General features: G+C 36.2%; 1 long non-coding RNA gene across 1 annotated transcript in view; it reads right to left on the bottom strand.

The window, feature by feature from the left end:
* The window catches only part of LOC149916826 (uncharacterized), a 30,672-nt gene extending 18,059 nt beyond the window's left edge, over positions 1-12,613 (bottom strand). Inside the window, exons 1-2 of the long non-coding RNA XR_016468953.1 lie at positions 12,325-12,613; positions 7,973-8,157 (exon numbers count right to left, since the gene is read on the bottom strand). This is a non-coding gene — a long non-coding RNA (uncharacterized LOC149916826). The remainder of the gene's footprint in view (positions 1-7,972; positions 8,158-12,324) is intronic.
* Positions 12,614-12,813: the final 200 nt, after the last annotated feature.

The following is a 12,813-nucleotide window of genomic DNA, read 5'->3' as shown; positions in this document are numbered from 1 at the left end:
CAATTATCCTCTCCCCCATTAGTTTTTCACAATGTGTTGAAAAAGAAATAAGATGGGGGGAATTGTAAATTCTTCTGAAATAATCTTAACTGCACATTATGCAAAATTATTTGCAAATTAAAATTAAATCTAACAAATATACACTTTATGCCAACCCTTCCATCCCTTCAATGTAAAAGCTATTTTTAAAAAGGATATGCTGTGTGTCTCCTTTTGTAATATTACTATCAATAGATGTTCTTTACTCTGAATGTAAATCAGTGCTTTCAAACTCAGCCTTGTCTTATGCTGAGTTATTTCACCTCCGTCTGTAAATGTTATGCTCTGGGAGGTGACACAGTAACCAGGCAATAAGACGTGGTACTCTGGGCCATGCATTGCACAGGGGAACCAGGCAAGCACCCTGCAGACCAGCAGGTGAAGCACTGTGGCTTTATGTGACTCAGGATGGGCAGCTGATCGGCAAAGGAGCTTGTCCCAGAGTGCTCTGTGGAGAACACAAGGACAGAGGGATTTAAAATATTATTTCTAATTTCTTTAGTAATAATAATAAAAAAACAATCCCCTCCTACGAGTGGATACTGAACTTCAACATTTGCAGATTTTCACAGTGTTCAGTGATTTTTACCTTCGTTGCTTTCTGCTTATCCCACTGATTATTGTCCTCGTGGCTACATGAACTAAGGTATTTTACATGGAATCAAAATAACATTTTACACAGTCCTTGCTGGTAAAGGCCACATGTGCACTACTGTGAGCATTCCCTACTAGTAATCAATGGTAGTTTAAATAAAGAGACTTAACTCAGGCAGCCAACAGACAAACAAAATCCTCAAAGTTCAGAGGCCAGTAACTATTTGCTGTGGTTTAACCCAGGGGTAACTCAGCACTGCTCAGTCATTCTCACTCGCTCTCTCCTTCCCAGTGGAATAGGAGAGAGAATCAGAAAAAAGTAAGTAGTACTTGTAGGTTGAGATAAAACTATTTACTAAGAGAGGAAAAAAAAGAATAATAGTTTGGCTATAGGTATGTATATATATATATAAATATCTATATGAATGTATATACAAAGTGAATGTATATATATGAATGTATATACAATTGCTTGCCACCCTCTGACCAGTGCCCAGTGTGCCCCTGAACAGCAGAAGGAAGAGATAAATTCCCAGCCCTTCAAAACTCCTTTCACATGATGACAGCTTATGCCAGCTGTCCTTATTCTGTTCCCTCCTGGCTCCTCGAGTACTTCACTGAGAATGGCCTTGGCTTTGTACAACACTGCTAAACAGCACCTATAAACATTGGTGTGTTATCAACATTGTTTTTCTCCTTGAACCAAAAGCATAGCATCATAATAGACAGTCTGAAGAAAATAATTCCATCCCAGCTGCAACTAAGACACAATTGTATTAAGAGGGGTTAGGAAAGAAAACCAACTGCTGAATTTGCCCTGTCTAGAGAAAAATTGTCAAGATAATAGGCTATGAGTACTTAGGAGGAATTAAGAAAACAAAGTTGGAGGCTGCTGTGGGAGGGCTGTTGGCAGCATAGGGAAAGCAGGTAGAAGTACTCATAGCTCAAAATTAATGAAGGGAAAAATGTAGATTAAATAGTACAAAATGAGTGTACAGGGAAGTAATACAGCTGAAAGGGTCACTGATTTCAAGGCAAATGTTAATCCTGGAGGACTGTAGATCACATCAACCCTCATTGTTTGCAGAGTTTGGAGTAGGGCGCTCCAGAGGTCTTCTTAAGTCTAATACATATGGGTCAGATCACTCCTTGTTATGGCAATATCTTATGGAGGAGTGCTTCACACTGGGAACCCTGCTTCCAGAGGGGCTGCCCTGTGAAAGCAAGCCAGGAGCTTGGCTGCAAACACTGTTGGTTCTTACACCTTTGTAGCAGCCTCCAGCTTTTACAAGGGCTTTTCCAGACAGAAAGAGCACAAGAATCCCTTGCTAATGACTGTGCCTGTTGGCTCTGCAGAGGAGCTGATGTAAATAAAACATAAATAAGATCTGGAGAGCAGCTAGGTGGAGTACCATTAGTTCAGCTGGAAAAAGTGCCATTGATGAATCAGTGACCTATAAAAACAAATAGTTCTCATCATTTCTATCAGGTTAGATTTTGACTGTGTATCGATCCTTGAATAAAATGGAACAGTAAACTACTATCCAATTCAATCCAGAAAAAAGACCATTGAGGAGGGACTTAGAGGAAAATAAGACCCTAGTCTTTACCTGCTTATTCTCATCCTCCCACCCTCTTGCCCAGTAAAATAGGCAAGCAGGCAAATTCTTTGACCTTTTGGCTCAAAAGGAGATGCAAAGAAGTGCCCTCAGGATGTAAAATGGGCTCCTACTACATGACACCACAGTAACAGTCTCGCTCTTAAAGATGAGCCATATTTCTGCTGGGGTTTCAAATGCTTTTTGAGGACAAGCTCTGAAGTTCTTTTTAATGTACCCACTCTGATTTTCAATGCATTTAGTCATTAAAGTAGACTTACTACCTTTGGCGTTTCTATTAAAATGTTCAGAAGAGGAACGGTTTCTGAGTGAGTCACTGAGTAGAAAACACAGGTATCACAGAGGGAGAAGATGATGATTACTTCCAGGCACACTCTCTTGGAAATTGAATAGACTTGATGAAGAACTGGTAAAATTGTAATACAAAGAGCGGCATCAGAAGGTAACAAGGCAGAAGAGCAAAATTATCACAATCCGAACCCTATCTATTCAGTTCAGATTCTACATTCTGACAAAAAATTATAACAGAACTAGTAGAAAGAGCTTCTGTACACTGTGATACCAGATCCAAATATGACTCCAAATGCTCATGAGCAGTGGTGTACACAGCCTGCTTCTACAAAACCATCGTAGCTGCAAAGGGTGGACAGCTGCAACAGTGTGGACAGACTAAGTGCATGAGTAAACAGGACGGTCTCAGCATAAAAATCTCATAATAACACAAGATAAAATGAATTAAACAATGAAAACCCATGATTGAAAATAATCTACAATAGATAAATAAAACAAAACTGCTATGGAAACTTTGTTTCATATAGGAAGATTTTATCAAAGTATTTGGGCAAACATAACCCTGACCATTCTCAGATCTGGTGTGATTTCATTTTTTGGGCTCAAAAGAAGAACTCAACAGCTAGATAAGAGCCTCAGACATTGTATTTATGTTTGGTCCACTGGAGAGGAGAGGCAAAGTTTGTGCTATATTCATTAGTCACAGAGCTGGTATATGAGCTGATCACTTCACTCTCAGGCATACACTGTGCAGACATACGATGTGTATCATGCCAACTCCCAGGGGATCACTGAACACATTATCTCCCATGCTTTCTTGGTACCTAGATAGTCTGATCTTTCCCTGAAGGAACTCTGAAAGGCATGCTCTGGTTCATGAAGGATGGATCTACAGATGTAGAACTCTTGGCTGCACACTTCCCCTTTCATGGCTGCCAAGGTCCCTTTATACTTAGGAAAGCATGATGGGGCTTTATGGTGCCACTTGTGTGGCCCATTCCGTTTGCAGGACTGTCTTTGCAAGCTCCAAAAACCGAGTTCCCCAGACTAGAACACTCTATCACAGTAACACACCTTTAAAGGGAGGATAGATTATAAAAACGTACTTTAACAATAAATTTTAATGAAGTCACATGCACTGATTATTTATGCTTTAATTATTATGCCTGTCCTCTCTTACTCTCCTGAACTGGTGCTACTTTACTTGCAATAGGGACACTTTTAATGAAGATAAATTAAAGCCTGGGATACTTAATTTTGCACAGAATGAAATATTTAGTGTGTTAGTTCATATTCTGATTTGGTAGACTGGAAATTCTCATATCTAAAAAAATGAAGACTTCAGTCAATCAGCAAGAATCAGCCAGAACTGGCTGCAATGATCTGTGCTTTTGTCAGGGGCCTTTTTACTGAGGAAAATTACAGTAAATCTTAGATTTCTTGGTGAAATCAGTTCACAATGTATCTTTGGGACAGTGGCATCATCTGCTTAATGAGATATGGACTTCTAAAGCACATGCAAATATTTATTATTATTATTATTATTATTATTATTATTATTATTATTTTGCCTTATGGGTTCTCCTGCCAGTTAGACCCTGGAAATGGTTATATCTTTTTGTTCTTTATGGGTCATCTTGATTATTTGAGATGGAATTTACTATACCATTTACAGCATTGCCTCTGAATACATTTTCTATGTTTTCTTATTTTCTCCTATCCTAAAAGAACTCACTGTAGGAACACAGGAAAAAAAAAAACATCCAGGTTGAAGAAACCTTTAATAAAAGAACTGCAAAAGAATGAAAAAAAAAACTATGGCAAAACAAGCAGGTCATTCTATAAGATTCATTTGCTAAATTTTAATGTATGTCAGAGCAGGATGGCAGGAGTCTAATTGGATTTGAAAGCTGTGTGATTCTCCTGTAATAAAAGGCATATTTGCCAGGGCACCTACAGGAAAACATTATTCCAACTGGGTCTTAAATTTAGGGGACAGCAGAATGAAAGAATGAATAATTCTAGTAAATAGCCTTCTATATGATTGTGGTATGTCATGCAACTTAAAATCAAACTCCAAAAAAAACCCAGGATTTATATTAAGTTCTCTCCTACCAACAACCTCATATTGATAGAATACCTGGGGGAAGCTTTAAGGGAGATTAGCAAAATAATCCTTCCATGCTGGGAGTTGTGTTTCTCCACTTAAATGACCATTGCTGGTGATGAAAATGCAAGCAAAACTGACAACAAAAGCAGATATCAATAGAATTCAGAATCTGAGTGCTATCTGGAGCCTTAATTTATCTTTTAATAGAGAGCTATAGAGAGCTATCACATACACTTCAATCTTTCACTGAAAAAGTATGACCAGTATTATATGTATCAGTATTTTTAATGATGTCTTAGCAACACAAAACCACTAATAGTATGAGCTTTTTTTTTTTTTTTTTTTTTTTTTTTTTTTTTTTGCCTGGGGAAAAATGATTGGAAAGTTAGCATTTTAAAGCTTTCTATTTATTTCCTGTTTAATACATTTTGAAACATGCAAAGGAATTACAAGAACACTGTCTAAATCTTGTGAGGAACATAAAGGTTTTCTCACAACGCTTGGTTGGTAATGCTGAACTTTTCTTCAACCCCCCCACCCAGCCCCCAATGACAGATCAAGGAGATTTTTGTTGTGAAAAAAGACTGCCTCCAGATACATTTCTATCCTTGAAGGACAACGTATGGATAAGAGTTGAGCAGAACTGCTACAGTTAAATGTGTAAACAGCACTATTTAACCTGACAACCCTGCTGAATAGAAATATGCATTCACTTTAAAAGGTGCCATACACAAGAAGATTTAAATGAAAATTATTGGCTTGTTATTTTTTTTCTTTATTTTTTCTTATTCCTGCAGAATAATGCAGGAATAACTCAATTTTCCTACCTCATATTCCACCATTCTATTTCTGGTTTACTATCCAACTTTGGGCACAAAGCCTCATGAATAAAGCAAACGGTCTCTTGAGGGAACCATAGGCAATGTTCTTATTAACCAAATCTATTTTATATTACTGCTGCTATAAAATAAACAACAGAGCAAAAATGGCAAAGCCCTGCATCGTGCAGGATGAAATGCCACACTGCTCAGGATGGACCTGAGTCTTTGTGGGAAGTAAATATACCTTGGGGACACTTAGAGTGGGTCAACACTGATGTGCTCTGAAGTGGTGGGGCTTCATAGGTGAAACTGAAGGAAGAAAATCTTGCTTCATTTCTTTCTCACACAGGAGATCTTACTCCTAGGCTAGAGGGAAGTTCTGCAGATTGTCTACTACCACTGAGAAAGAAACACTGCACTGCCTGTCAAGTGTGAGTCCTGAGATGCCCACAGTGACAAATTTTCCAAGTAAAAAAAGATTTATGCAATTTTTACATCCTGAGGTAAGTTCCTTGACTGCAGCATAGTTTCATTCAGGTCAATATGAGAGTGGAATCACTGATCATGGCACTGGTCATAGCAGACACATTTAGAAATCTTCACACTGCTCATTCCTCACCTACAAGACAGTCTTTATTCCCATATTTTCAATGATAGAATTATTACAGCTAATTTCCATGAAGAACTGGCTTTTTAAAAATAAATACGGGTAGTTGAAAAAAATCTTACAGAAGTAAGCTTGTAAAATTCAGAATATCTGGTATTTTAGAAAACAAGAGAATGTCAAGAGATTAATAGGAAAACATTACAGTTCAAACCAAACCAAAGGCACAAGGATGCTAAGTTGAGTGTCGGCAGAGAAGATAGAGAGATGATATTTCAATCCCATGTACCAAGCGCGTGATTTTTCAATTGTGTGCAATCAAAAACTTGTACAGTAGTTTTCAGATAAAATTACTCAGAGAAAAGTCTGCTCTTATCTGTATATTATTTCAGAAATGTCCACTTTGTGCATTTTTGTGAAGAATGAATCTACATTGAACACTGTTTTGGTTTTAAAACTTTTAGAATTAAGCAAAGAATCATAATTTGAACAATTCACACTTGGCTATATTACTTATTTTTTCTATCATTTCCCTCTTTGCATTACACGATGATAAGAGAAATTATCATCCAGCTTATGCATTCCACTGATTTAGCAATTTTATTACTGTGGCAGTTTAAAGTCATGGATTTTGGAGTCAGTTTAAAGATAAGAGGAATAGTTTGGAGCTAAGTGTAATTTGCCCAACATTGCCTGTCCTTTGCTTCACCAGCCATTTAATTAGTATTATAATAAGAAAGAACACAACGTTAAGAAAATCACAAGGATATATGATGGTTTCTCTGACAGAACATATTTAAGACGGTGCTCAAAGGGCAAAGATATGGAAACGAACTCATTGCAAAATTTGGTAGAGAAAAAAAAGTTAGTTTTTTCATTGTTGCCGGGTTCTTTTGCCGGGAGGGAGGAGGGGACTGGAAGAGTTCTTTAAAACCATTAAAATGCAAAGTAACAAATGGTGCTGAATAATTGCCTCATTCTAAATGTGGCTTTGATTTAGATTATAATTGTTTGTAAATCAGAATTCAGTAAAGAACAAAGTACTTTGTAATTTTTTTTTTTTTTTTTTTTTTTTTTTTTTTAAGTAATAGAAGATGTGATGCTTCACTGAGTGAAATTAAAAACAGAGTGTGGAGAAATAAGCTTTGATTCACAAATCCTACCTGCCACAAACTATCATTATGTCAGATCATTCTCACGAGGAGTCTACTTAGAGATAGAGCTGGTTGATAACAGATGGACTTAGGCGTATGCTGGCAGAAGAGAGAGAGAGAATTCCGTAGATCCAAGTAAAAAAGCCTCATTCTTAAGATTAGAAATTATTATTAATTAAACCCAAGGTTTTCAGCTTTCATTTGGGATGTTCTGTAATTAAGGATAATGTTGCAGGGCCCCTGATCTAAATCTTTATCAAAACATGAGATGCAGGTCCTACATTAGCCGTGTGTTCCCGTAAGCAGCATTTTGCATTTTCTGTAGTATCAAGTAGCAGCATTTTCTGTAGTATCAAGTACTATAGCTGCTATTAGCATTGCATTCTTTGAAGTAAAAAGCGTTTCTTTGATTATTAGATTTGTCTGGAACTAGAAGTAAAAGCAAAATCTGGAAGTAGAGCAGAACCAAATTTTGGCCCCAGCTGGATCCATATTTGTTCTTCACAAAAACAGACAGAGAGCTAACAGTATGAACATAGTCTACCAATTAAATTTAGCATTTCTTCAGTTAGGTGCAATATACTATCCTTAAGAAGTAGAATCTGCCTAGATGTACACGATTCAGGAGATAATAAAGGACTGAGCTCCAAATAAAGATTATGATACAGTTATTCACAGTTAAAATTATATACAAAATTGTAATTTTGCCAAGACGTCAAAAAACTTGCCCTTATTTTTACCTGTGTGTTACAGTGATAATTTATGATGCTGCAGTGTCCCAGTTTCACTGGCACTGGACTAGAAATTTCATAGCTTGTTGAACAAATGAAAATTCATCAGTTTCTCCTTGGTCAAATATGATGATCCATCCAGGGTTGTTCAGTGCTATCTGCCATTCAGTAGTGCTAGATGAGTAGTGCTGTTACTGTGAAAAAATAATAAAATATAAGTAAAAAAAAAAAAATTTACCAGAAGTAAAAAAATACATTTGACTGAATATCATTAAATTCAGACACTTGAATGAAAAAATAGCTCCTAGAGATAAAAGACTTGCATTCAAGCAACATATACGTCCATTTCATCATTCTGTCCCATTTTCTGAAACATCCTATGCTTTATTTCACTGATCTGTTCTATCATTCAACCAATATAGGGTTCAAAATTTGTCTCCCACTGAATAATGAACCCTTGCATAGTCCAGGACATCTTCATTATATACAAAAAATACTTTAACAAAGCATTTGCTGTTAATAAGGTCAAAGGGGCATCTCTACCACCTAATAACGACAGAGCACATTTAGCAAGGAAATTCAAAAAAGTGAGAAAAGCAGGTGAAAATATAGTGCAGTATTAAAAAGAGAGCCTTGCCACTCACACAGAAAATTTTAAAATTTCTTCTATCTTGGAAGTTTGGGATATGAAGTACCCAGGTATCCCATGCCTCATTAGCACTGTTTAACTTTCTGACACAGTTTTAACTTTTGTTTAATTATTTATTCATTTATTTTCCAGATAAAGTAGTTATCAGAGTAATGGCCATGGAATTCAAATCATGAGCCCTCTATCAATGAGGTTGGAATAAATCTCGAAGATGAGGAGCGCAGTCCACTGCAGTTTAATGAAACTTTATTTTTTTGCAATCCAATTTCTATTTTTTATCTTGGATTTTCTTTTTATTTACCAAATATTATTAACAGGATATTGTCTCTTAGAAAGCAAACTGTACTGTCCAGAACTTTCAGAAGTGTTTGTAATAGCATATATTAAAATATATTATACTGCAAATTTCCATCTGCATGAGGTGTCAGAAAAAAAATGACACATGATATTAATGTAATATAGTATAATATAATGGCACATGTTAGCATAGAAGAGTTATTCTTCCCTTTCTCATCTTCAATTTTGTTGATATACCAGCATTCTTCTATATTTAAATTGCTAAGCAATTCTTCTTTTAAAAGGCTTACTGTAATCAACATAATGCCTGTTTTGACATCTTTGCACACCTTTCTAATGTCTTCACACTGTCCCATTTCCTTAATACTTTCAATAACAAAAAATACCTACAAGTGCAACTGAGCAGTCTAAACGAATTTGTTGAATGAGAGAATATGCAAATGGGTCCAAATCCATGAAGCTACAGCCAAATAGACAGGAGACCACCCGTAAGTATCTATGTGTTGGTAAGGAAAAATCTATTACAAAAGAAATCTTTTGCCCATTTCCTTTATGTTTTCAAGGAAATAGTGTATCTACATCAACAGAAAAATCAGTACATTTCACAGCCATTATGCACACTGGCAGCACAGCCATATCAGAAAGAACTTGCAGCGTAGACAACCTCTACATCCTAGTGAGAGAGTTCAAATACAGGCTGTAGTGCCTGTGTTATCTAGCTCCTCCAGTACGTAAGCTAAACTGTCTTGAAATCCAGGGAGTAAGCTAAGGATAACACGGAAACTAGGACATATATAACCCATTTAAAAGTAAATTTTGCATTTTGAAGAGTTCAGAGATAGTTAATCATTTTGAAATAGAACAAAAGGCTGAACTCACTTTGTACACTTCATAGAAGCTACAGAGCATCATCCAGAATGGAACTAAGTGCCTTCAGCTGCAGAAGGAAATAAGAGCTTGCAGTACTGAATGATATTTATTAATATATAGCTTGCTGGATTTGGGCTTTAAAAATTGACTCGCAGTTTTGGCTTGTCAAAGTAGATGTTCCAGTTGTTTCCATTAAACAGAAACTATTTGTGCAGGAGGTATGTGGAGATAATTTACTTCTGTAAATCACATAAAGATGTGGCCCTGAAAGCACATGTAATCCAATTTTTTACTAGTTTCACTACCAAGAATAGCAACACCTTCTCCATCTTTCCACTCTTCAAAGACTAGTAAAGCTCACACATTTATTTTGAACTTCCAGGTCATCTAATTCAAGTCTCACAAATAAAGCACAAAGAACACCTAGGTATTATAAAGATGCCCATCAGTGAAGTAGGCTTGCATGTAAATGTGTGTTTTTTTGTTTGTTTGTTTTTGTTTTGTCCTAGCATAATGTAGTAGGATTTGATTAGGATAATGAGATTTACAAGAAATTGTCCATCATAATTTGTGGTAGAAAAGTTATGAAATCTATTTAATCTAATTTTTGTCATGCAAGTTCATATAAAGCAATAGTCAAAATTAATTTTCTTGTGAAATGGAAGAGAAAGAAGACAGTTTATTTTGTGATAACTCACATATTAGGTAACAGGTATTCTAGAAACAGCTAGCATATTAGTTCTTCCTACACTATCATGCGAGGTGTAAAGACTGAATGCATGCCACTGTGCATGTGTATATGCGTCTGTTTTCCAATGGTACTGTGTTAAAAATGCTAAGATACACAGTCAGAAATGACCTTTTTTCTTTTTATGGACAATACTGATCCTTGTGCAAGTCCTCTTAATTGTGATGTCCCTACAGCAGGGAGAAACTAAGTGGTACTGATTTCCACTGATTTTAAGTTTCACTTAATTGGACTGAAGGGCAGAATAGTAGGGCCTTCATACCTCACTGCCTTTTCAAGTACATCCTGAAAGCAACCCCAAAATACATTTAATAGGCCGAGATATGTATACTGCAGGTCAATAAACTTCACAGATCAAAACTGGAAGAAAATTCTGAATTATATCCTGCCAATGAAACTGTCTTGCTTCCTAATACAAAAATAGCTACAGAGGGTTTTCTCAAACCTCAGCTCATCTCAGTTACAAGGGCAGAGCATGACAAGAGATGAAGATTTGAAAGGTCTAGAGAAGAGACTGAAACTAGGAACTTGCACTGAATATAGAAACAGCACGTAAAATCTAATGTGTTAATATACTCTGTAGCTCCAATGCTGAATCAATCCTTTCAGTGCTGAACGGAAAATTGAAAATGAACTTCAAAATATGGTCAGTGCAACTTAATCTAGGAACAAGAAGGCATGGATAACTATTGTAAGGGATTTGGGCAGAGAAGGGCACAAGTTCTTTGGCAACTGAAGATGGAAATGTGATTTTGTCGACTGTCTGGACATATAAAAGCAGGTGAATATCCAATAAGACACTTTGAATATGAGCTTTGTTAAGAAAATGGTATGCTGTTCACTCAGATAGTCTTTCCATTAAAGACAGAAACAACTTATACATTATTTACCCAGTTATTTAAATTCATAGCTATTGTATACCTAGCTTCTGATACATACCTCTTACCAGCAATCCAAAGAAAATCAGATTTTAACACTAATATTTGATGGTATTTCACTGGAAACTTAAACAAGTACCCTTTATGCCCTCAAAATGTCATTCACCATTAGCTGCAGGAAATACTGGAGTTATACCAAAGATCTGTCCCAGAGACATTTTCAAACAGGTAGTAAAGCATTTGTTCTGTAAATCTTTTCCATGAAGCTGAAGAAAGTCAAGTACAAACAGATCTGTGGAGGACTGCAGTGTGCTCTCATTGAAAGTTCCCTAGGAATAAAATCCTTTTCTTTTTGATCTTTAGAATAAAATTTTAGAGACTGTCAGAATGTAGAAAGACGTATTTTCTAATTTTGACAGTTTCTTAAATAAGTTCTTAAGCTACCACTGTCCTTTCTAGTGCTTAAAAATCCTAGTGTATTTATTCCAGTAGCTAATCTAACCTGAGTATCTTTCACTTCATTTTAATCAGAAAGAAACAACTCAAATATATACATGAAAAAAATTCAGGTGTTAAAACATGTTTAAGTTCTTCTATAGAGAACAATACAAAAAAATGCCTCCTCTTCCTAGTTATAAAGGTATCCAATCTAAAAATAAAATCTCCTTTCTGCACAGTGCCCATACGCACCCTCATCACTGAAACTTGCGTTCAGTTAGTGGTGCCTCATAAGCATTTATTATTAGACATGGTACATTGTGAAAAACATTAGAGAGATTACTCAATGCCCTAAGCAGTGTGTCTGGTAATACACAGTACCAAATTTGCAAAATAAAACTATAGTTAGTACTCCTCAGTGGAAATGATAGCAGATTTTTCAGTGAAAGGATATTTTTTTGTGTGTAAGAATGTTACTCACCTGAAACTGGCATTCCTCCATGGCAACAGTAGCACATTGTCACGGGTGATGCTACAGAAGCACTGACCGCAGCAGCAGAGTGTCTTCCTAGCACTGCCTCCTAGGGAGCCCAAGGAGGTGCTTGCTCATCACTCCAACAGGTTCCTCAACAGCAGAACTGAAATTAGAACTTAAAGCAAAAGGGAACTGCTGGGAGTGGATGTGAATGAGCAGAGTTCATCTTGAAGAACTTTGGTTATGTTATCTGTAGACAAACTTTATTCCTCTTATAAAGAGGCTTTCTGTCTTCAGTCCAACATGTAGTGCTTTTCATCTTCTACGGTGTCTTTTCTAAGAAAAAAATAATGAAAAATGAGTTAAATGCAGGATAAAAATGCTAGATTTCAGGTTCATACGAAATGCAAAGATGCATTTAAACCAAAAATGAAAGATTTTCACTTACAGAATAGGAACAGAAATCATGCCAGGGAGTAACAACTGTGACAATGC

This window comes from Phasianus colchicus, chromosome 9 (assembly GCF_987193195.1).
Source record: "Phasianus colchicus chromosome 9, bPhaCol1.hap1.1, whole genome shotgun sequence".
Classification (NCBI taxonomy): Eukaryota; Metazoa; Chordata; class Aves; order Galliformes; family Phasianidae; genus Phasianus; species Phasianus colchicus.
This window is presented reverse-complemented; position numbering and strand designations above follow the sequence as displayed.